This window comes from Oncorhynchus keta, chromosome 1 (assembly GCF_023373465.1).
Source record: "Oncorhynchus keta strain PuntledgeMale-10-30-2019 chromosome 1, Oket_V2, whole genome shotgun sequence".
Classification (NCBI taxonomy): domain Eukaryota; kingdom Metazoa; phylum Chordata; class Actinopteri; order Salmoniformes; family Salmonidae; genus Oncorhynchus; species Oncorhynchus keta.
Window position 1 is genome coordinate 73,257,912 of NC_068421.1, and position 25,454 is coordinate 73,283,365.

Consider the following 25,454-nt stretch of genomic DNA (forward strand, 5'->3'; position numbering starts at 1 on the left):
CAACAGCATGAAGTATACAGTATTTAGATTTAGTATAATTTTCTGTAAGGGATCAAAAGGACTCTATAAATAATTTCATTAAATCAAAATACCCTAACTCCATAAAAAACACAAAAGCCTCTATTCAAATGTAGCCTCTACTCAAATGTAGTACAAACGGCTGACATTATGTCATTGTGGGTTACTGAGTTCATTCAAGATATTCCATTTCGATTTAGGAGCAACTTTGTACAGTCTGGTTTGGGCATACAGGCTTTTCATGATATCCTTTCCTGCTTTCAAAACCTGCCTTGATTCCCATTTCCCAAGCCTTTAAGAGGCTCGAGGGTGAAATGTATAATTATGAAATCAGAGGGAAAATTGTTTGTGGATGGCTGGAAGCTGCTGGTTCTACTTGACTGACTGGCTGGCACTTGGCTTGGCAGATCTGCTCACAGCACATCAGCATTACAGATCTGAACCCCAGCTCTGCTCTGCTCTGCTCTGTTGGCAAGCCCATACCACCCTCAGGAATACAGACTGGGTGTCACAGTGGCAATGGGAGAAAAGGGGAGCGAGGAAGGGAGGAAGATACATGTATATATGTTGTGTGTGTGTGTGTGTGTGTGTGTGTGTGTGTGTGTGTGTGTGTGTGTGTGTGTGTGTGTGTGTGTGTGTGTGTGAGAGAGAGAGAGAGAGAGAGAGAGAGAGAGAGAGAGAGAGAGAGAGAGAGAGAGAGAGAGAGAGAGAGAGAGAGAGAGAGTTTCAGAAAGTGAGAGACAGGTATGAGCGTATGTCATATGTAGGTTTCACCTGGGTTTACACAGCTGTTTTATATAGGCTACCTCTGGCATTCAGTTATAGCCAATATGTCCCTGCATTGTGTGACAGTGTCCATGCAACTTCAGGAGAATGCAAACCATTACACAACAAAAAACATGCTCCATTGAGGCTTACAAACAACATGTATTATAAAAGATAGATATCTCAACTCACCGCGATTCAGAACATTGGACAAAGTTCAATTCAGCATCTTCAAATATGTTGCTGAATCAGCGAATATGTCCCTAGAACTGCCAACATATTTGAAAACCTAATTTCACGTCGATCGGAGTGAATTAGTTCACACTTGGACAAGACCAACAAACTCCACAACATCCAAAGAGAGATAGAGGGGAAACGATTCGGCGAGAGTCGGGGCTGCTCTGCGCCTCAGCAATCCTTCCTATCGCTCCAGCCCACTGAGGAAGTTCGAAGCAAAACGCTTTTCATTATGGTGCAAAGGGACAATGTTAAGCAAAGGCTTTGGCCTTTCAAGGGATAATTACTTTAAAAAAACGAAAGCATCGACCGAGAGTGCGGGGTAAAGAAAGAGGAGTAGAGAGAGAGAGAACTCGCAAATGTGCTTCTTGATGTGGGAACGCGTGCGAGCCTCCCGTTACAGAAACACCAGCGGGCGACTGACAGGAGGGTAGATGCGGCGGAATGCAGTTCGGTAATGCTTCACGGGATGTTTAAGTGCCTCTGGCCGGTGGTTAAATATTCCTTTATAAAGTCCGCGCCATCACCGCGCTCTGCTTGACCCGCCTACTCCGCAGCGGCGACAGAGTGGGGGACACACATTTCAATAGGTGGGCGCTGGCAAGCAGCAGACACGGGCTTCTTTAGCTCTCTATCCATTTGCCCCCTCTCCCACTCAGTCACATGTTTAAAACACAAGAAGCCCTCTGTAATAGCTGCAAAAGGAGGATAGCCTATACTTAAGACCGCTGACGTGTCAGGAATGATAACAAGTGCTTTGGAGACAGCTTTGACGCAGGCACCACAGATATGCAATGGCCAGGATATGGGAAATTGCTTACAGATTATGGATTCCTGGATTTATGTCTGGAGATATTTGATGTTTTATTTGTTCGTGACTTTTTGGATCTATAATTAATTTGATGTCTCTCTGGAGGGCAGATTAATACATTTGAGGAGGCTAATATATCTCGCCAAAATAAATACCTGTAGGCTAATGCAGTCTCTGCGCCATTAGTTTAGTCTTCATACCTGTCTGACTGTCATACTTAGCTCTGTCTGTCTGAGTAGGGGATGGGAGGGGAGTGTGTAGGAAGGATGGTTCAGTGCCTGAATCTCTTCTCCCCTGTCTTCAGCCCCCATATATATGTGCATAAGAATGCGTCACAGCACTGCAAAGGCAGATAACAGAGTCACCAGCTGAGACTCCATAAAATGAATGAATGCTGGCATCTAACAGTGAATTTGAAGGCGTACATTGAGACACAATAATCATAATTTATGATATCAGTGATCATGTGTTTAGTTTCTAACCTAAGCTAAGGGACCAAAACTCCAAAACATCAGTGAATAACCCTTCCTGCTTCCCTGAAGTAGGCCTATTCACGGATCTATGCGTGACTGGAAAAGTGATGCAGAGGATTCCATCTTACTGCTCCCATCAATCCAATATGGTCAGCTCTGTGGTTGTGGTGGTAGAAAGAAAGAAAGAAGCCAAAGCAAGTGGCCATGTCCGAAGTTTGTTTTGCCTACTACTAAAACGACATACTGTGTACTAATACTACATACTATTTAGAAAGTACCATTCCGTAAAAATGAAGTAAGCAACACATCAACTCGCTAGACTCTAATAATGCTTAATTTAATTTGCAACTGGGTTGTTTCCTGTCATTCGATCATTTTTCTACAGCCCTTCACCTAATCTGATTATCAGCTGTTGTCAAACACACATGGGTCAGAAAAGACAATACTTGCTCAATATATGCATTTTTTTGTTTACAATGAAGTATCACGTTTGACTGATGCGTGTGCATGCTCGCAAAAAAAACATTGTAGCAGATCGCTAGCTATACACTGTCCGGACCTTGAACAACTTAGCAGTGAGTGAGTGATGATCATAACAACACACAAAAAGACTGATGGCTGTAGCTATGCTCAACAAGTATATTATTATTCTGGCTTTATCTAGCTCTATTTGTGATATTCTACCTTGCCTGACTGATAATCAATCATCCGATAACATCTGGGATGTTGTAGAAGATAACCATCTGAATAGCATACTTGTTTGCTAACTTGCATGATCTGCATCTGAAGTCAGACGTTCATGAGGCAGCCTGGAAATGCATCTAAAGCAAGTAGTGAATTCCACTAGATGAAAAGCCAAATGAGTATGACATCCTGCCATTTACAGCAAATTCAATTAAAACAATTCCACATACCATAAAACGTTACATTTTCGCATACCCAAAATGCCTATTTAGAGCGCAAGTACGGCTATTCGTACATGGTCAGAGTTTCGTCAGTGATATGGTATGGGAGCTGTCCATGGTGCTGAACTTCCTGTAAATAAGCCTCAACGAATAACTCCACTAGCTTCAGTGGCTTGCAGACTGTGGTATGGTACTTTATGTGAGCTGTCCACAGTGCTGAACACATATCAACCTCAATGAATAACCTTTCAACTTGCCATCATTTCCATGACGATATCTTTCTGTAGTTTCCCAAGTGTGGGAGATGGTCCTCAGTGCTGTAGCATTTGAGCTGTCCTTGGTGCTGAAAACTGTAGCTAAAAACCTCAGTGAATAACCCTTCAGCATGGCATCATTTCCCTAGGGATAAGTGTGGTAGAGTCTTCATCGGGGGTATAAGTGCATATCAAGACTACTCTGACACACTCTGTTCTTGGATAATTGACACTCATCTGTTTGCTCCATTATGTGTTACTTTGGCAACAACTTCTCTCTCTTCCTGGGCCCACAGAAAACACAGAAAACAATAATACACACATAAGCATGGGTATTGTAGAAGTAACCACATAGAGTCTCTAACACAGAGATGATTATTATAATTTTTAGAATATTAATATGGTATACTATCATTTACATTTTCACAATGTAGATCCACGCTGACACGCCACTCAGAAATGCACTGTGGCCCATGGGTGTTTCTTAGTTATTGGTTATTATCTTAGTTATTATCTTAGTTACTGGTTTGTATTGGGTCACTAATGATTGAGTAGCCCAGTGTAATGTTGTTGCAGACTGTATTACCTGTCATATTATAGATCTGGAAGACCAAAATACATGAAAAGAAAATTAAAAAGAGTCTACCTTGGCACAGTGTTGTTATTATAGAGATAAAAATCACTTAGTCATATATTTCAGTAAAAATAACTTATCACAACAACAAAAAATTCAAGTAAAGTGCTCTCCATTTGAAATCTGACACCACCTCCTCCTTCAGTCCTGAACCATTAAATACTTTAATTCCTTTAATTTCAGCATCAAGCTGAAATTAGCCTCATTAGCATATTAATGAGTGGTGTTCCTGAAATGGATCTCCTCTGAGGGACCATGGTGGCAGTGGCTGAGGCAGGAGGCAGGAGCAGCTCAGCGGGTGTCCTGTTGCATAGTGTGGGTCTGGAACAGAGTCGTAAGACAGGCTGGGGGTGGGTGACTAATTCACACCTTAACCACAGTCTCAATCACAGACCAGAATAGTCAGAACGGAAGAGATTCGGGAGAGAGTCGTGCTAACCTAGCTTCGCTGTCCTATTGGTTGACTGTTGTCATAGGTGCATGAACAGCTGTTCCTATCCCTGTTCTGTCTTAATGTTTGCTGTAGAAAACTTTAAGCAGAGTGATGTTTAAGGGACAGGGAAAAAGTTATATTTATTGCTCTTTTTTGACTGCAGCACACTATAATGTATCATATGATTTGTTATATATTTTTTCTCATTCTTCCCACCACCTCATCAGATCCCTGTAGACGTCATTCTCTGCAACCTCTTTCTAAGCACCAAAGGCCCTGAGGATCATCTCTCCAGAGTCTGGAAACTCTCTCCCAATCTGAAGACTAATGCCACCTGAATCCCCATGTAATTTGACCGCAGCCTCCTTCTATATCCCTCCATGAACAGCAGAGGACAGTTGATTCAGATAACTCCATTCCATGGGGCCTGGTGGAAAATGAATCCAGGGCGCTTCCACTAAGAGCTCATTCTTTTGAGCTCCGTTTCTCTGGTTATCACTTTGCAGAATGGTATCAGGCCGGCGGTTATCTCTGCTATATTTAAAACAGGTGGGATTATATTCATTCCTTCCCTTGGTGCGGAGGAGGAACACACCATACCTCATACAGATTAATTATCTCTGTCGCCAACCATGTTCTCTTCCTATCTAGTAGTGGGGTACAGATTATGCATTCAAAATGTAAGCAGTCAGAGGCAGTACATATAATTTTTGGATTATGGTGCTTATCAATTCATGCATACTGTTGGCAAAAGGAAAAAGTTCAGAACTGTTTTGAAACCTCTGAACTATTGAGATACTGGGATAAATGCAGCTAACTCCTTTACATTTTTTATTTTGAATTCGTTCAAAAAGCAAAGATTTTTTTTCATTGGGCAGTTTATTTTAAGGAATACTGAAGGTTGTTTCTGTATGAACACGGAAATGGATTTTGCTATATAGATTAAGGCATATTGATAAATCATCAAATCATATTATGCTTAATACCTATAAGTACACCATTATGGATTTGTGGTATCGTGCAATATTCTAATTTATCTTGGAGGTGTAGTTGTTTAACAAGACCAAAGACATTCTTCTATTTTGAACATAGTTTTAAAATACTTTTCAACCTTTCTTCAATTTGGTCACAATTTTCCATCGTAAAATTGCAGTTGTGTTCCCCAATGTCCCCATCAAAACTGGCATTAGACCATAACAATCTAATTGGTTCACTATTATGACATCTATCAAACCTGATCACGGACACACAAGGGAAGAGAAATCAACTTTATATCCAGAAACGGTTTCTCGCTGGCGTAATAACTGTCTGTTTGATTTGATACAACAACGGTGGTGATACTAATCAAGGTCTTCGCTTGAGGAAATCTTCATGGTACAGGAGACTCAGTGCTTAGCAGAATGTCTGCTATTCCAGGGGGATTGTAGGAATGATAAGCCACTGGAGAGGATTAGAAAAGGTATGCTGCTTTGTCTACATTTTTAGAAAAAAGGGTTCCTAAAGGGTTCTTCAGCTGTCGCCATAGGAGAACACTTTTTGGTTCCAGGAAAACCCATATGGTTCCACGTAGAACCCTTTTGGATTCCCTGTAGAACCATCTGTAGAAAGGGTCCTATATGGAACCAAAAAGGGTTCTTCAAAGGGTTATCCTATGGGGACAGCCAAGGAACACTTTTAGGTTCTAGATAGCTCCTTTATTTTGAGCGTGTAACTCTCAGTAGGCACAGATCACATTCAGAATCTCAGCGATAATCTCCTTTTCTTTTCAACACCATTGTCCTCCATTTTATTTTAGCATTTCTTAAGCACGCCTCTGTGAGGCTTATCAAAGCTTACTGAAGTTTTTATGTGTTGAGAATTAAATTACTTTAAGAAACACAAACAAATAAGAACAATTCTTTGGTTATCTTTTCAGGCACATTTGTAAGGATATACAATGCATTTGCTCTCTAATATTTCATGTTTTATTATGTTTTGTGCAGAGGATTTGTGCCAAAAGGCTAGAAGATGAATGGATGTAACTCCCAGATAGTATTAGGCTCTGCCCCTCTGTCAACACTGTGTAACACACTGCTGAAGGACAGAGCCAGGTGGGAACGGAGCCTTGTATGGTTTTGTACCTTTTGTTGCCGCTCGGGAGGTGGGCCATCATTGATACGGGAGAAGCAGATAGGCAGGATATTTGTCAGCGGTGATATAGTGCTGTGAGCGAGAGAGGCCCAGCTCCTCCATAACAAATCCATCATCAGTGATGATGGGGGGATACAGTTGAAGACAGCCACAAGCTGCTACAGCACTAGGAGGCTGGAAGGCTGGATGACGGACCACACTTGTGTCCAGCTCAGTAACACATCCCACTCATACAGTACAGCTACAGCTTCTCTCTTTACACGCTCACACATACACACAATCAATTGTTGGAACTCTAGTGTGTGACTGATCTGGGTTCAATCCTGAGTAGTCTACACAACTCAATACTGTGTTAGGTCAAGGCTAGCTGGGAGGTAAAGGTTAGGCTGGAAGCTAGCATGAGTCTTCATGTTTCAGCAAGGTTACGCCATGTTAGGGTATTACACTGAACCACTTCCAATACATATTGGTTTGAAGAAGCAGACAAGTAGGGGACAAGCTTTGAGTCATGGATGGACCATGTCTTTGAAGGACACATCCTCCACCAACAGTTAGCTCTGGCTTGAAAAAGTAACCAACTGGGCAGAAACTGGTTGAATCAACATTGTTTCCACTTAATTTCAACAAAATGATTCAATTTGATGACGTTGAATCAATGTGGAAAACTGTGAAGGAATTCCTTTTTTTGTCACCCCACATTTAACTTAAATCCAATGACATGGTGACATTTTTTTATCGATTTCTCATGTTGAATTCACATTAGTTGACAAACTAGACGGTGGAATTATGTCTCTGCTCAGTGGGAAGAGAAGGTAATATGAAAGAATGTGAAGTGACCAACTCACATTATCCCTGTGTGTATTTCATGGCAGTTCTATGTGCCCCCCCAGCTGACAGGGATAATTCAGACAGGAGAAAAAGACAGCTTTGTGACTGGGTTGGGAGGAGCAGACTGGAGATAAAACATTATGACTCAGCAAAAGGTATTGCCCCATTAAAATTAAATTTACTGCTGGCTTCGAGACACATCTTTAGCTCGGTAAGCTGTGACTGTAGGCCTCAGTGATTGGCCATGTAGAGGACGTAACAAACTGACACAGCTTCTCTGCAATGTTGAGCCATTTATTAGACCTACCACTACTTAAGCTGTCTCAGCAATGATGGGTTTGGCGCTGGGTCTTCCACAGCTAGTTTGTCTAAGGACAAAGAACGAAACTGAAGAAGTGTAGGCAAGGCTAGAGTCTGCCTCGGTTGACAAAGTGACTAGCTATCTTGGGGTGTTAAGTTTTCATTTAAGTGCAATGCCAACGCTTTAACCGCTAGGTTTCCTGCTGCACTTAATGTATACTTCTGTATGATTACTGCAATTTATTTGTCCTCAGTTATTCGTGGCCAACAATTTATTCTTTGTTCTTTAACCACTGTGCTTTCAATCTATGAATAACAGACATGCCCTATTGAGATATTTGAATAAAAAACAGTTATCTTAAGTGGATAACGTGTGAAGAGGACAAAAAAATATTAGACTGTAATTGCAATCATGCTTCTTGGTATTTTCATCCGCTATTGTCTCTTGGGTTAAATTTAACCAACAGCTTGCAATTTGGCTGAGCGGTCTTAGTCAAAGGAAGGAATGGTTATTTTGTGAATATATGAAATTAGCATTTACTGGTAGCCTGAAAGGTTAATATTTGAATAACATTCTGTCCACTTTTCCCAGTTTTATCACCAAATTATCAGAACTTGGAGCTGGTATGAGTTTTAAACCAGTTTTCTTAAAGATTTAAAGAGCAAGCAAAAACACTCTGCACCAGAGGTACTCTTAACCCCCGGCATTGTTTTTCTCTCTCTGTTAGATGCAAGGCGAGGTGAGGGATTCAGGAGCCCTTTAGAAACTCTGATTGGCAGCCATGCTAAATTACAGACAGGTTCCAGGAGAGCTGGTTCTCCTGAGGTTCCACAGGCTCTAATTCTTCCTGAATCCGGCACGGGCGTTCCCATGTTCCTCAGCCCTGATTTAACGGTTCTAAAACACCCCGTGAGCTCAGCGCTGAACAAAACCCAAACGCTGCTAATGCCAAGTTAATTAACACAGACCCAGATGCTCAGCTCAGAGTGCCAGAGAGGGAATATTGTGCTCTATATCTGTTCATTTTGACACTAATGCCTCGGTGTCAGTGGGACAGGCCTTTGCTAGCCCTTCTCAGCTGCTTGGTTAATTCTGTTTACGCAGCCTTCTCTCTCCAAAAATTGTGTGATTAATTTGGGCATCATGGCTTTTGACGCCGCCACTGTTTGCTGTTGGCTCTTTATGAAATGCTGTGGCGGCTAGCAGGTGCATGATTTTTAGAAGCATAATGAGCAAAAAATTCCTTTGTCTGGCGAAATCCAATTAGTTAGCTTTACATATAAGAAAAGCTGTAATTTTGCTCATAAACTCTCCAACCAAATGTTGAATGAGTTACTTTATTTCATATTTTATCAGGTGTTTCTCTATTTTTCTAAACATTCTGTGAGACATTGAATACCAGCTACATTTAACTTTGGTGACACTCAAATGGATTGGTCCCAAACACATCAAATGTTATCAGCTCTTGGACAAAGTTATTAAATGGACTGTGCTATTGAATGGTGAAAGGACAGCTACCATTGAAAGGACTACTATCATTAAAGTAACCTTGGGCTAGCTCTCTCAGGATATTACGAGTTTCCCCCTTGAGGGCTATACTAACAGTCGTTGTACCCTTCCTTTCTCATCACATGGAAATTCACAGACTACAGAACCACTGTGATATTCAGTCCCAGGGTTATAAATAGGTAAAATAAACACAATGGCAGATGGCAGGGAGCTGGAAGAGTAAGATCAGACAAATGATTTAATCCAGAAGGCATTAGTCATCCTCAGTTAGCATGATGAGAACCTGCATCGTGCTGCCTTTTGTCAATAGGATCCCTTTAATCCAACACATATCCTTGAACCAAACAGTGAGTTTCAAACCATTTCTTTCTCCAGAGAAACTGATGCTTTCTCTTTCCTTCATCAAATTATTTGGATAATTGAAAGGAAAGATAGTGCCATGTTTTTTTTAACCTGATAATTAAAGGTCAAATGAGTAACCAAGGCAGTGGGCTGGTTGTGAAGTCGCTGGCTGGCTGATAACCCACCCTGTCACCCAATCATTTAATTAACTTTGCTTTGCATGCCATATCTCACCAAGTACAGAGTAGAAAGAGATGCACACAGACAGGGACTAGGGTGGGCAGCCAAGGTCATCCATCATTCAACCAGACCTGTAAACACTAACAGTATGTGAATAATTCAAACGATAGTGAAGATCTTGCATCCAGCTAGTGATAACAAATCTCATTCAACCTCTATTAAAACAGAGTGACATGGAGTGGCTCCCTGATCTCCTATCTCTCAGATGGATTCTGTGTAGCAGACAACCTGTACCACCTTTCCATGATTCTCCAATACTTTACATTCGTCCAAATACTGTATTTCAAGCCCTTTGAGTAATGACTGCTTAGTTTTTCATATGACTCTATTGATCTGAAGAGGCAGTGCAGATTGAGAAGCATCACCCAAAATGTCTCGTTGGACGTCAGTGACTGTGGACAGTTAATGACACTGAGATATGAAGGCATTCTCTTCTCTGAGGTATGCATTGCTATTGATTCCTCAGGGGCACTATCAATTACTGTGGGAGCTCTAGCATCACATATCTTATTGAGAGCCATTGTTCAGCCTACGGGCACTGGTAGGAGAGGAGGAGAAACAGAGGAGGAAGGGACAGACATCTGTGGTCTTTTCTCTCTCTCTCTTCCCCCACTCTCAATTAAAAATGTTTTATTGTTATGACATATTTGTCTATCTCTCTCTCTCTCTCTCTCTCTCTCTCTCTCTCTCTCTCTCTCTCTCTCTCTCTCTCTCTCTCTCTCTCTCTCTCTCTCTCTCTCTCTCTCTCTCTCTCTCTCTCTCTCGCTCTCGCTCTCGCTCTCGCTCTCTCTCTCTCTCTCTCTCGTGGTCTATAATGTTGTTAAGAGCCATGCATTATCTGACATTAGCCACATTAGGCCTCTGTCTCTAATTGATTAAAGTGAACATTCTCTCGGCTTCATAACCACTTGCAAACACCAGTTATCTAATCAGGCAAACATACTGCATCCTATAACATATACTAATGGATTCCATGTGAACTGTAAATGGTGTAGAGGTCACCATGGTTGTGACTAGTGCTGGTTTTCAAAAAACAATATATGGCATCCTTGAAAATACTGTCTATATTTGGCTGTTGGTGCTTTTGACAATCATACATGGAAAGGCTAGGAATCATCTGTTTACACTCAATCCACTTAGCAGTTATCATGACAGCACTGTGTACAAAAATATGACTAGGGTTACCTCAGGCCAAATCTACAAGCTCTTAGGCTGGATTTACACTGGCAGCCCAATTCTGATGTTGTTGTCACTATTGGTATTTTGATCAGATATGAAAACGATCTGATGTGAAAGATCTGATGTGATTGGTCAAAAGACCAATTCATGGAAAAAATATCAGAATTGTGCTTCCTGTGTAAACGCGGCCTAAGATGTGAAAGCATTCTGTTCATCAGTGCATTAGGGATTGCCTCTGTACACTGTAGTTGTAACACTGTATATTAATCTACAGAAGCAAGATCCTTTCGAGGGCAGGAAAGTCTAACTCTGAAATGAAGAGAAATAAATACCAAGATACAAATCTAAAATAATTTTGATGGTAACCCAAAGGGGCTGCGATCCTTATTCTTATAGCTAGTTTTGAGTAAACAAGTGTCCATTATCCGAGAGCGTCGCTGCCTGTTTTAATGTTAGTGCTGCGTCCCCCCTGGGGAGATAGATATGAAATATTCATAAGGGATGTTTTGAACTGCATCTGAAGTCAAACAGTGTTATGTGAGTCGGAGAGGATAGGTGCTGTACAGTGTCAGTGTTTGCTTCACCTCGTAATCAGGTTTAATAAATAATAACAACAGCAGGGTCCCGACCTCACTCTCGCCACGTTCCAGTTCAGATGAAAGGGAAACGTTTTGCATGTCGGCCATTAAGCACAGGGCCTTGAGCATCACCTACCCAGACACTTCTCAGGTCAGAATGTCACCTCGTAGAGCCTTCACAGGCTTTTTAAAAATTCATTGTTTAATCCCATCTCCCTGTGTCAGAGACAAGACGTAACATTTTTGCACACAGAGTGTGAATTATGATATTGGTGACAGTTTTTAGGTCCAGTTGTTTCTCTAATGGGTGTTAATACATTAATGTGGTTTAACTGTAACAAGGTTTAGTGACATGTAAATGTGACATTTATATGACTGAGTGGATATTTTCTGTCATTTAATTAAACTACATTTGAAAAAATATTTTGTTTCCCCTTTTCACATTTTGCAAGCATGGAATTGTTGTATTTGCTATTGTTTTTTATCATGTTGTTTGGATGTTTTTTCTGTTTACTTCCTAAACTAGATTAACTTTGCAACTATTTTATTTAAATATAGTATGGCCTTTTTTTCAGCAAAAACAAAACAGCATTTATTATCATTGACTTAATTGTGTAAATAGCCTTGACTTATTTGCATAATTGAATTAGATTTTAAAAAGTAAACTCGGTTGAGTTTCCTTTTTTGGCTTATTGTTGTATTTTATACCCCCTTGAAAATAAGTGCAAATGCTTCAAAAGTATTTCACTCACAGGTCAAATAAAATAAAATAAAATGTATTGATAAATTTGAGGGGTGACCAGTCCTCTTCTGGCTGTGCCGGGTGGAGATTATAAGAGAACATGTTCAAGATGTTCAAATGTTCATAAATGACCAGCATGGTCAAATAATAATAATCACAGTAGTTGTCGAGGGTGCAGCAAGTCAGCACCTCAGGAGGAAATGTCAGTTGGCTTTTCATAGCCGATCATTAAGAGTATCTCTACCGCTCCTGGTGTCTCTAGAGAGTTAAAAACAGCAGGTCTGGGACAGGTAGCACGTCCGGTGAACAGGTCAGGGTTCCATAGCCGCAGGCAGAACAGTTGAAACTGGAGCAGCAGCACGGCCAGGTGGACTGGGTACAGCAAGGAGTCATCATGCCAGGTAGTCCTGACGCATAGTCCTGACTCAGGTCCTCCGAGAGAGAGAGAGAGAGAGAGAGAGAGAGAGAGAGAGAGAGAGAGAGAGAGAGAGAGAGAGAGAGAGAGAGAGAGAGAGAGAAAGAGAGAATTAGAGAGATCATACTTAAATTCACAGAGGACACCGGATAAGACAGGAGAAGTACTCCAGATATAACAAACTGACCCTAGCCCCCAACACATAAACTACTGCAGCATAAATACTGGAGGCTGAGACAGGAGGGGTCAGGAGACACTGTGGCCCCATCCAATGATACCCAGGGACAGGGCCAAACAGAAAGGATATAGCCCCACCCACTTTGCCAAAGCACAGCCCCCACACCACTAGAGGGATATCTTTAACCACCAATTTACCATCCTGAGACAAGGCCGAGTATAGCCCACAAAGATCTCCGCCACGGCACAACCCAAGGGGGGGGGGCGCCAACCCAGACAGGAAGATCACATCAGTGACTCAACCCACTCAAGTGACGCACCCCTCCTAGGGACGGCATGAAAGAGCACCAGTATCCGGGATCTGGCCAGGCAGAGACAGCAAGGGTGGTTCGTTGCTCCAGAGCCTTTCTGTTCACCTTCACACTCCTGGGCCAGACTACACTCAATCATATGACCCACTGAAGAGATGAGTCTTCAGTAAAGACTTAAATGTTGAGACCGAGTCTGCGTCTCTCACATGGGTAAGCAGACCATTCCATAAAAATGGAGCTCTATAGGAGAAAGACCTGCCTCCAGCTGTTTGTTTAGAAATTCTAGGGACAATTAGGAGGCCTGTGTCTTGTGACCGTAGCGTACATGTTGGTATGTACGGCAGGACCAAATCAGAAAGATAGGTAGGAGCAAGCCCATGTAATGCCACTTTTAGCGACTTTGGTTCACATCCGGTGGATAGAGAGCCGTTTATTATGTTCAACATAGGAGGGCCAAGCACAGGAAGCAGCTCTTTCTGTAGTTTAGTTGGAATAGGGTCCAGTATGCAGCTTGAAGGTTTAAAGGCCATGATTATTTTCATCATTGTGTCAAGGGATATAGTACTAAAACACTTGAGTGTCTCTCTTGATCCTAGGTCCTGGCAGAGTTGTGCAGACTCAGGACAACTGAGCTTTTGTGGAATACGCAGATTTAAAGAGGAGTTCGTAATTTGCTTTCTAATGATCATGGTCTTTTCCTCAAAGAAGTTAATGAATTTATTACTGCTGAAGTGACAGCCATCCTCACTTGGGGAATGCTGCTTTTTAGTTCGCTTTGCGACAGTATCAAAAATAAATGTAGGATTGTTCTTATTTTCCTGTAACGACGGATGAGTGAAATGAGTGAGGAGTCAGATGCAGAGAGCGAAATTAATGGGAAAACGCTTTAATGTCCTTCAAATCGTAACAGGTTCAAAACATGGGTGAATGCCCAAAACACTGGCGCTAAACCAACCCAAAACTTAGACGCACACTGGACAGCGAAAAACACAAAACCAAAACACGATACATCACCAAACGTAACAACCAACAAGCCCACACGAACACCAGCGGGCAAAACGAACATAAATAACACCCATCCCAAAATCAACAAGGAACAGGTGAAAACAATTAGACAAAAACAAACGAAAATGAAAAAGGGATCGGTGGCAGCTCATAGACCGGCCATGATGACCGCCGAGCGCCACCCGAGCAGGAAGGGGAGCCACCTTCGGTGGTATTCGTGACATTTCCTCAATTAATAAGTTGGAAAAATAGGATGATGGAGCAGCAGTGAGGGCTCTTCGATACTACACGGTACTGTCTTTCCAAGCTAGTCGGAAGACTTCCAGTTTGGTGTGGCGCCATTTCCGTTCCAATTTTCTGGAAGCTTGCTTTCAGAGCTCGGTTATTTTCTGTATACCAGGGAGCTAGTTTATGTTTATGACAAATGTTTTTAGTTTTTTAACGGTGCAACTGCATCTAGGGTATTGTGTAAGGTTAAATTGAGTTCCTCAGTTAGGTGGGTAACTGATTTTTGTCATCTGACGTCCTTGGGTAGGCAGAAGGAGTCTGGAAGGGCATCAAGGAATCTTTGTGTTGTCTGAGAATTTATAGCACAACTTTTAATGCTCCTTGGTTGGGGTCTGAGCAGATTATTTGTTGCGATTGCAAATGTAATAAAATGGTGGTCCGATAGTCCAGGATTATGAGGAAAAACATTAAGATCCACAACATTTATTCCATGGGACAAAATTAGGTCCAGAGTATGACTGTGACTGTGAGTAGGTCCAGAGACATGTTGGACAAAACCCACTGTCGATGATGGTATACCCTAGTACCATATACTCCTAATGGCTGTCATTTCTTGACCAGTCAGATTTTTGAATTTATACAACATTGACAAGGTTTCTCTCTCTCTCTCTCACTCTGACCTCAAACTCCAGTCTTCCTATTTTTCCCTCTAGAGGAGGAGACCACTCCTTCCGATCGAATGACAGGTGACTTTCCCTTAGTGCAGATGAAAGCCTGTCTTACTACAGCCTGACGGGGTGCTATGAAGTCACCCTGATGGAGTGCACCACAGAATCACAATCACTTCAGCAGTGCCTCAGTCAAAGCACCATGGATGTGTGGGTGGAACACCACATACGGTGGAACAAATGGAAATTGCCATTGTGGATGTACAGAACACAGATAAAGGCATCGTAAATCTCTAATTCTAGTATGCTGAGAGCCAATTAAGAAAATGAATCTTACACCAAATATGGCCAATGGTGCACCCACCATGGAATGTTGCTTTGAAAATGAGTGTGAGTTAAGCGTTCTACTACTCCTTCTTATTCTAAATGGTACAATACCAGATGGGGTGTTTGGATTTTCTGGGGGCTTTCTCAGTGTCCATGGGGAGTATAATTACCATGGTACCCGGCATTGAGCCTGCGGCCTTTAATGTCCTCAACCTTCCAATTCACTCAGAGTAAATTAGCCAATGTCAATCAGAGCTCCATCAGTGACAACAGGAGGCAGAGAGGAGGGTTTTTTCCTCCTTCGATGTCACATTCTGATTTTAAATGTGTCCTTCCACTCCAAAGAGTGTTGAGGGCACCTCTCTAGTCCTCTCCCACCAGTGATCCTTCTCTCTCTCTCTCTCTCTCTCTCTCTCTCTCTCTCTCTCTCTCTCTCTCTCTCTCTCTCTCTCTCTCTCTTTCTTTCTCTCTCTCTCTCACAACTTCTTTCAAAAATAGGCAGTATTTAAAATCATCAATTACTGTCAATTAGTTGGCAACATGGTATGACAATCAGTGGTGCTTTGGCCTGCAATATTTCAACCAAAATCAATCCACTCCTTCAACCCCCTCTCTTACAAGATTTGAAACACAGCCATCAAAGAGGTCAGGATGATCTGAAAAACAAACTTGCATACTTAGTTTAGGATATGTTGCTATCAGAATGGCCTTATTGAGGAACAATAGTTTGGAATCTTTTATACTTTTAAAATAGCCTCACCAAACAATTGGTGAGAGGTGGCCTCGGCGGGCTAATGGTCTAATCTTAAATGATGACAGTCAGGGTTTGATTAAGCTTGTGCCTATGAGGGCCTGTTATTTGATAGCACGTGAGTGCAGGGATCATTTACATTGATTATGCCCCAGTCCCGTTCCACAGACCCAATCCCAGGGAATTAACTTCAGTTCCAGAACCCTACTCATTTTTAATCATCCTGAAGAAATTAAGGTGAGTGGTCGATATGACTTCGACGGAATTTACGTGGGGGCCACTGCACTCCTTATCACACTCCCCAAACGCATTGACATAGGAATTTAACAAGGAGACACTATCTGCTGGGCCAAGAATAGAACAATTTTGGAGTTGCCCTGGCCCGCTTGGCTCTGGCAGTATTGACGAATGTATCATACTGTGTTCAGTGAAAAGAACCAATCCCTCCCTCTTCACATCTTTTTAATCACAGATTGGATCGCACATCGATCAAGCTCCTTTGTTGGGCAATGGGCATACATGAATATCTGTTCATAAGCTGTTATTCTTTCATTAAATGAATGTGTCCTCATTAAAAGTGAATAGTTACAGAGCTACAGATTCAGTGAGATAGTGTATAATCTTCAGCACAACATTAGCACTTAAACAACTCCATAACCAAGCTGCAGCGGTTTCGGGCTCTTTGTTACACAAAGGTCTCCATCAACTGTAATGAATATTCTTTGTGTTCATATGTGCTGTTTCCCCTCACAGAAGCTCATCTGTACTGTGTAGTAGGCCGATACCATAACAATTAGTATTGAAATGAGTGGGTGTAGCAAAAAGTTTGTGTTTCTAGCTCCAACAGTGCAGTAATATCGAACAATTCACAACCATACACACAATACACACAAACCTAAAAGTAAAATAATGGAATTAAGGAATATATATATATATATTAGGATGAGCAATGTTGGAGTGGCATAGACTAAAATACAGTATACTAGAATACAGTATATACATATGAGATGAGAAAAGCAAAATTATGTAAACATTATTAAAGTGACTAGTGTTCCATTATTAAAGTGGCAAGTGATTTCAAGTCTATGTACAGTATATAGGGCAGCAGCTTAGGTGCAGGGTTATGTAACCGGGTGGAAGCCGCCTAGTGATGGCTACAGTATTTAACAGTCTGATGGCCTTGAGAAAGAAGCTGTTTTTCGTTCTCCCGGTCCGAGCTTTGATGCACCTGTACTGACCTCGCCTTCTGGATGATAGCGGAGTGAACAGACAGTGGCTCGGGTGGTTGTTGTCCTTGATGATCTTTTTGGCCTTCCTGTGACATCGGGTGCTGTAGGTGTCCTGGATTGTATACAGAACACCTACTCATAGCTGGCTACAGTTGGAAAATTAAATACATTAGTATCCTGTAAAAAAAAGCCAGCCATAGAAAACATAAAATGAAGGCAAGAAACGTTATTATATGGTGCTATCAGAGACCATATATATATATATACACACACACAGTATATATATAGTTAAAGATCGCATACTAACTAAGGCCTCATGAGTGCTGTTTCCCAAGCAGATGTAACCTCACAGTGAAGAGTGAAAGTGACAGTGAAAAAAGTGAATTCAACAGAAATAGGCAAGGAGTGTGATGGATGATTTAGCTTCCATTAGCTGTCAACAGAGATCTTATTAGTAGCTACAGAGGCCTGTCTGCTTAACAAGTGATTCATGGATTTCATGATGATAAAAAGTGTTTCCCCTGAATTCATTACCTTAATGCTAAATCAAAATCTTCAAACAGCTGAGCCTAATACAGACTCCTTTTAATTAAGGGAGCTGTTGGCAAACAAAAAGCTCAGTGTTGCTTTACTGATCTGGCCTTCAAATCAATCTTAAACACACAATCAAGACTTTCCAAATGGGTTACTCTTTATTCATCTCATAGCCCCTACCTCCTCATGCTCTGAATTCTGCATGTATGCTGAGAGATTTTCTGTTTCAAATGCTTTAAATATGTTTTATTTTGAGTTGCATCTGGGCCTCTATGATGGCACTTACCAGGGCAGTGACACTTTTCTCCCGACAACATTTGTTTTGCTGCAGGATTGATGATGCTTTGGCTAACTAGATCGAGCTAAGGGAATAATGAAGAACGTGTATTAATTTCTCAGCATGTGCAGGCTCAGGGAAGAAGGGTGCTCTTTGTTTTTCAGGCCTCCGGGTTGGAGCGAGCGGTCGCATCGGCATAGTATAACTTTTTCATTACATTTCATTATAGTACAACGGTTTGATTTGTCTAATCTTAGCAATTTCTTCTTAGCTAGCTACATAGCCGTCCTTGTATCAAAGATAATTGCATAATTATCGTATTTCGTCGTCCTAACGTAGTCTTCACTTCACCAGCTAGCCAGCTAGCAAACGCCCACCGATTAGCAGCACTGTTACACTCAACTGAACGACTTGATTAGTGTAGTGTTAGCTAGCTACATAGCTGTCTTTGCTGTCTTCGTATCCTAGATAATTGTGTAGTTTAGAGTGTGTAGTCTTAGAGTGATTATCTTAATTTACGGGGTTAGCTAGCCAGCTATTTGTCGTCCTTAACGTAGGAGACTCTGCTAGCTAGCTAACAGCTAACAGCTAACAGCTAGCCAACGTCTACTGAATAGAACTCAACAACCCGGTCGCATTCACAGGTAGTATCACATTTTCATTTCATTTCATTACAGTACAACGCTTTGATTTGTTTGATCGTAGCTAGCTACATAGCTAGCTACATAGCCGTCTTTGTATCAAAGATAATTGTGTAGTCTAGAGCGATTTTCTAGGTTAGCTAGCCAGCTATTGTCGTTCTTTTAACGCAACGTAACGTAAACAACACTGCTAGCTAGCCAGCTAAATAGCAGCACTGCAGAAACTATTACACTCAACGGAACGACTTGATTAGTGTAGTGTCAACAACGCAGCCACTGCCAGCTAGCCTACTTCAGCAGTACTGTATCATTTTAATCATTTTAGTCAATAAGATTCTTGCTACGTAAGCAACTTTCTGAACATTTGAGACGTGTAGTCCACTTGTCATTCAATCTCCTTTGCATTAGCGTAGCCTCTTCTGTAGCCTGTCAACTATGTGTCTGTCTATCCCTGTTCTCTCCTCTCTGCACAGACCATACAAACGCTCCACACCACCCTAATCTGGTGGTCCCATTCCAGGTCTCCGTTAGCCTCTGGAACTGCCGATCTGCGGCCAACAAGGCAGAGTTCATCTCAGCCTATGCCTCCCTCCAGTCCCTCGACTTCTTGGCACTGACGGAAACATGGATCACCACAGACAACACTGCTACTCCTACTGCTCTCTCTTCGTCCGCCCACGTGTTCTCGCACACCCCGAGAGCTTCTGGTCAGCGGGGTGGTGGCACCGGGATCCTCATCTCTCCCAAGTGGTCATTCTCTCTTTCTCCCCTTACCCATCTGTCTATCGCCTCCTTTGAATTCCATGCTGTCACAGTTACCAGCCCTTTCAAGCTTAACATCCTTATCATTTATCGCCCTCCAGGTTCCCTCGGAGAGTTCATCAATGAGCTTGATACCTTGATAAGCTCCTTTCCTGAGGACGGCTCACCTCTCACAGTGCTGGGCGACTTTAACCTCCCCACGTCTACCTTTGACTCATTCCTCTCTGCCTCCTTCTTTCCACTCCTCTCCTCTTTTGACCTCACCCTCTCACCTTCCCCCCCTACTCACAAGGCAGGCAATACGCTCGACCTCATCTTTACTAGATGCTGTTCTTCCACTAACCTCATTGCAACTCCCTCCAAGTCTCCGACCACTACCTTGTATCCTTTTCCCTCTCGCTCTCATCTAACACCTCCCACACTGCCCCTGGATGGTATCGCGCCGTCCCAAACTTCGCTCTTCCCCGCTATCTCTCCTCTTCCATCCTATCATCTCTTCCCTCTGCTCATACCTTCTCCAACCTATCTCCTGATTCTGCCTCCTCAACCCTCCTCTCCTCCCTTTCTGCATCCTTTGACTCTCTATGTCCCCTATCCTCCAGGCCGGCTCTCCTCCCCTCCCGCCCCGTGGCTCGATCACAGAACAGGGCTCCGGGCAGCCGAGCGGAAATGGAGGAAAACTGCCTCCCTGCGGACCTGGCATCCTTTCACTCCCTCCTCTCTACATTTTCCTCCTCTGTCTCTGCTGCTAAAGCCATTTTCTACCACTCTAAATTCCAAGCATCTGCCTCTAACCCTAGGAAGCTCTTTGCCACCTTCTCCTCCCTCCTGAATCCTCCTCCCCTCCCCCCGCTCCTCCCTCTCTGCAGATGACTTCGTCAACCACTTTGAAAAGAAGGTCGACGACATCCGATCCTCGTTTGCTAAGTCAAACGGCACCGCTGGTTCTGCTCACACTGCCCTACCCTGTGCTCTGACCTCTTTCTCCCCTCTCTCTCCAGATGAAATCTCGCTAGTGACGGCCGACCGCCCAACAACCTGCCCGCTTGAACCTATCCCCTCCTCTCTTCTCCAGACCATTTCGGAGACCTTCTCCCTTACCTCACCTCGCTCATCAACTCATCCCTGACCGCTGGCTATCCCTTCCGTCTTCAAGAGAGCGAGAGTTGCACCCCTTCTGAAAAAACCTACACTCGATCCCTCCGATGTCAACAACTACAGACCAGTATCCCTTCTTTCTTTTCTCTCCAAAACTCTTGAACGTTACCGTCCTTGGCCAGCTCTCCCGCTATCTCTCTCTGAATGACCTTCTCTCGATCCAAATCAGTCAGGTTTCAAGACTAGTCATTCAACTGAGACTGCTCTTCTCTGTATCACGGAGGCGCTCCGCACCGCTAAAGCTAACTCTCTCTCCTCTGCTCTCATCCTTCTAGACCTATCGGCTGCCTTCGATACTGTGAACCATCAGATCCTCCTCTCCACCCTCTCCGAGTTGGGCATCTCCGGCGCGGCCCACGCTTGGATTGCGTCCTACCTGACAGGTCGCTCCTACCAGGTGGCGTGGCGAGAATCTGTCTCCTCACCACGCGCTCTCACCACTGCCCAGGGCTCTGTTCTAGGCCCTCTCCTATTCTCGCTATACACCAAGTCACTTGGCTCTGTCATAACCTCACATGGTCTCTCCTATCATTGCTATGCAGACGACACACAATGAATCTTCTCCTTTCCCCCTTCTGATGACCAGGTGGCGAATCGCATCTCTGCATGTCTGGCAGACATATCAGTGTGGATGACGGATCACCACCTCAAGCTGAACCTCGGCAAGACGGAGCTGCTCTTCCTCCCGGGGAAGGACTGCCCGTTCCATGATCTCGCCATCACGGTTGACAACTCCATTGTGTCCTCCTCCCAGAGCGCTAAGAACCTTGGCGTGATCCTGGACAACACCCTGTCGTTCTCAACTAACATCAAGGCGGTGGCCCGTTCCTGTAGGTTCATGCTCTACAACATCCGCAGAGTTCGACCCTGCCTCACACAGGAAGCGGCGCAGGTCCTAATCCAGGCACTTGTCATCTCCCGTCTGGATTACTGCAACTCGCTGTTGGCTGGGCTCCCTGCCTGTGCCATTAAACCCCTACAACTCATCCAGAACGCCGCAGCCCGTCTGGTGTTCAACCTTCCCAAGTTCTCTTCACCCCGCTCCTCCGCTCTCTCCACTGGCTTCCAGTTGAAGCTTGCATCCGCTACAAGACCATGGTGCTTGCCTACGGAGCTGTGAGGGGAACGGCACCTCAGTACCTCCAGGCTCTGATCAGGCCCTACACCCAAACAAGGGCACTGCGTTCATCCACCTCTGGCCTGCTCGCCTCCCTACCACTGAGGAAGTACAGTTCCCGCTCAGCCCAGTCAAAACTGTTCGCTGCTCTGGCCCCCAATGGTGGAACAAACTCCCTCACGACGCCAGGACAGCGGAGTCAATCACCACCTTCCGGAGACACCTGAAACCCCACCTCTTTAAGGAATACCTAGGATAGGATAAGTAATCCTTCTCACCCCCTCCTAAAAGATTTAGATGCACTATTGTAAAGTGACTGTTCTACTGGATGTCATAAGGTGAATGCACCAATTTGTAAGTCGCTCTGGATAAGAGCGTCTGCTAAATGACTTAAATGTAAATGTAAATGTAAATGACAAGCAGGATGCTTTCCAGAGAGTCAACTCAGGGAGAAGGAAGCAGAGCTACCGCTTTGAAGCTGCATTCAACATTTCTTCTCCCGCTGGCTTGGCTGCATGGCGTTTCATTATTATTTTAACCCCCTTTCTCTCTGTCTCCAGAGCTCCATAGCCATTTTATACGGGCACTATTAGACTAGCCAAGACTCTTGACAGGAAACGCTGTGTTTGTGATTGCATCGTGTGGCTCGGGACGGAGGAGGTGACATTAACATAGTGAGTGGTGGTGCAGCTTTGGCATTTTTAATGGATTTTGGTTGGTTGATTTGTTTTCCTGCTGGTGTGTAAGTGGTGGTGGAGTTATATTGTTGTTTGGTGGATTCTAGTAAATAAAATCACTATTCTCTGTGATGGAGCGATGCCAGTCTTTCTTTCATTCTTTCAGGAAGTCAGTACAACCATTCCTAAACCAAAAAGGAAAACCAAATTCTTCCTTTCTCAGACCTAAGCCGCTACTGAGCAGGTGTAGGATCTTAATTTGATAACTCTTTTGTTGCTGAGAATTTTTCTGCACCAAAGGAAATGCAGATAAGCTTTGTGATTTACATTAATTCACTGAAAACCCACACTGACACATGGTTCAATTCACAGTATTGCACTTTTCATGTAGCCTGCTAATAGCCTAACCACCGATTCAGCAACATTATGGACTAAACGCTCAAACCCTGTTGCTGCAGGATTATATTGCTGTGACAATATATATCAACTCAAGATCCCACATCTGGTATATGGGAAAAATGCATTTACATGTTGTTTTTTTGTCACTTAGCATATGCTCTAATTCAGAGTGACTTACAATAATGAGTGCATGCATCTTCGTACTGGTCCCCCATGGGAATCGAAACCCAGAACCCTGGCATTACAAGCATCATGCTCTACCAGCTGAGCCACACAAGATATGCAGCAGCCATATTCCAACACCTCTGTGTTGGATGAACAACAGTGATAGTTCAGCTAAAACCTATTTATAGTCTTCAGGTCCCTAAGACTAATTTTCCAGTGATATTCACCCTTTTCTAACAATAATATGATATTTTTACAATTTAATTAGTAGCGCTGTCATAGGTTCCGCCACTGTAGATTAGGTTGCAATTTTGTTAATTGGTCATCTAAATGTAACTTTACTTCATTCTATTCTATATCCTGGGAAATGTAATTAAAATGATGAGGAATGTGGCCAGTGGACAATAATGGACTGAACAACCATACAGGAATAGAATACAATACCATGGTCAGGTCTGGAAATGTGTTGACGGCTGAATCATAAATCTTGGACTGGCAAGAGAGTAAGCGGCTGAGATAATTAAGGAGTGAAAGAGAGGGAAGTGGAAGCAAGAGAAAGAAACAATCATTGGGAGAGGAATGTGTTAGTTATCCGCAGGGGCTACTGCTAATTGCCTTGCTCATGAGTTTGTGAGACGTGTTAGCCTGCTCCTGGATCTGGTTCCAGCTCCGCTGCTGACGTTATACCACTGCCTCAAGGGTGCAAGCTTGGTATCTTGGCTCTGCACACATTTTTACATTTACATTTTTAGTCATTTAGCAGACTCTCTTATCCAGAACAACTTACAGTAGAGAGTGAAAAAATACATAAAAGCACCATACTTTATCAACTGACACACGACAGCTAGCTCTGTCCCACTGACTCTCGTGGATGTTTTTCTAACTGCTTTATGGCTCTTTAATTTGTAGCCCAGAGAGAGAGAGAGAGAGAGAGAAAGAGAGAGAAAAAAGAGAGAGACAGGCTTTGTAATTTATGGAGTATTATTGAGCCATCAGAGTGCCATTAAGCACATTGAGTCATGATTACTGCAGCCTAGCTTTGGGTAAATAAAAAAATACTTCTTATAATGTCGTATGAATGGTATGGTTTGAATAGATGTATGGTTTGAATACAAGAACACACACCAAGTATAAAACTGTAGTGTTGGAATTCATATTCTGTTTTTGTTTCAATCACTTTGGTGAAATTTTCACAAGTAAAGTGCATTCGGGAAGTATCCAGTCACCTTGACTTTTTCCACATTTTGGTATGTTGCAGCTTTATTCTAAAATGTTTGTTTTTTAAAATCCTCACCAATCTACACACAATACCCTATAATGACTAAGCAAAAACAGGTTTTTAGACAACCCCCCCCAAAAAAATGAAGTATCACCCTTTACTCAAGTACTTTGTTGAAGCACCTTTGGCAGCAATTACAGCCGTGAGTCTTCTTGACTATTACGCTACAAGCTTGGCACACCTGTATTTGGGGAGTTTCTCCCATTCTTCTCTTTCTAAAATTATCTGCCGAAATTGTTGCAACCCTTATTACTAGTCTGTTCAATCTCTGTTTCGTATCGTCTGAGATCCCTAAAGATTGGAAAGTTGCCGCGGTCATCCCCCTCTTCAAAAGGGGAGACACTCTAGACCCAAACTACTACAGACCTATATCTATCCTACCCTGCCTTTCTAAGGTCTTCGAAAGCCAAGTTAACAAACAGATCACCAACCATTGCGAATCCCACCGTACCTTCTAGGCTTTGCAATCTGGCTTCCGAGCTAGTCATGGGTGCACCTCAGCCACGCTCAAGGTCCTACATTATATCATAACTGTCATCAATAAGAGACAATACTGTGCAGCCATATTCATCGACTTGGCCAAGACTTTCGACTCTATTCTTATCGGCAGACTCAACAGCCTTGGTTTCTCAAATGACAGCCTCGCCTGATACACCAACTACTTCTCTGATAGAGTTCAGTGTGTCAAATCAGAGGACCTGTTGTCTGGACCTCTGGCAGTCTCTATGGGGGTGCCACAGGGTTCAATTCTCGGGCCGACTCTCTTCTCTGTATACATCAATAATGTTGCTCTTGCTGCTGGTGATTCTCTGATCCACCTTTACGCAGACGACACCATTCTGTATCCTTCTGGCCCTTCTTTGGACACTGTGCTAACTAACCTCCAGACGAGCTTCAATGCCATACAACTCTTCTTATGTGTCCTCCAACTGCTCTTAAATGCAAGTAAAACCAA

At 43.0% G+C, this 25,454-nt stretch overlaps 2 protein-coding genes across 2 annotated transcripts in view; both read right to left on the minus strand.

Moving 5' to 3' along the window:
- Positions 1–1,656, minus strand: part of LOC118392926 (BMP/retinoic acid-inducible neural-specific protein 3) — a 55,285-nt gene extending 53,629 nt beyond the window's left edge. Inside the window, exon 1 of the mRNA XM_052460599.1 lies at positions 976–1,656. The gene's annotated coding sequence lies outside the window, so the exon portion shown is untranslated. The remainder of the gene's footprint in view (positions 1–975) is intronic.
- The window catches only part of uchl5 (ubiquitin carboxyl-terminal hydrolase L5), a 1,000,928-nt gene that overhangs the window by 747,404 nt on the left and 228,070 nt on the right, over positions 1–25,454 (minus strand). The window lies entirely within an intron of this gene.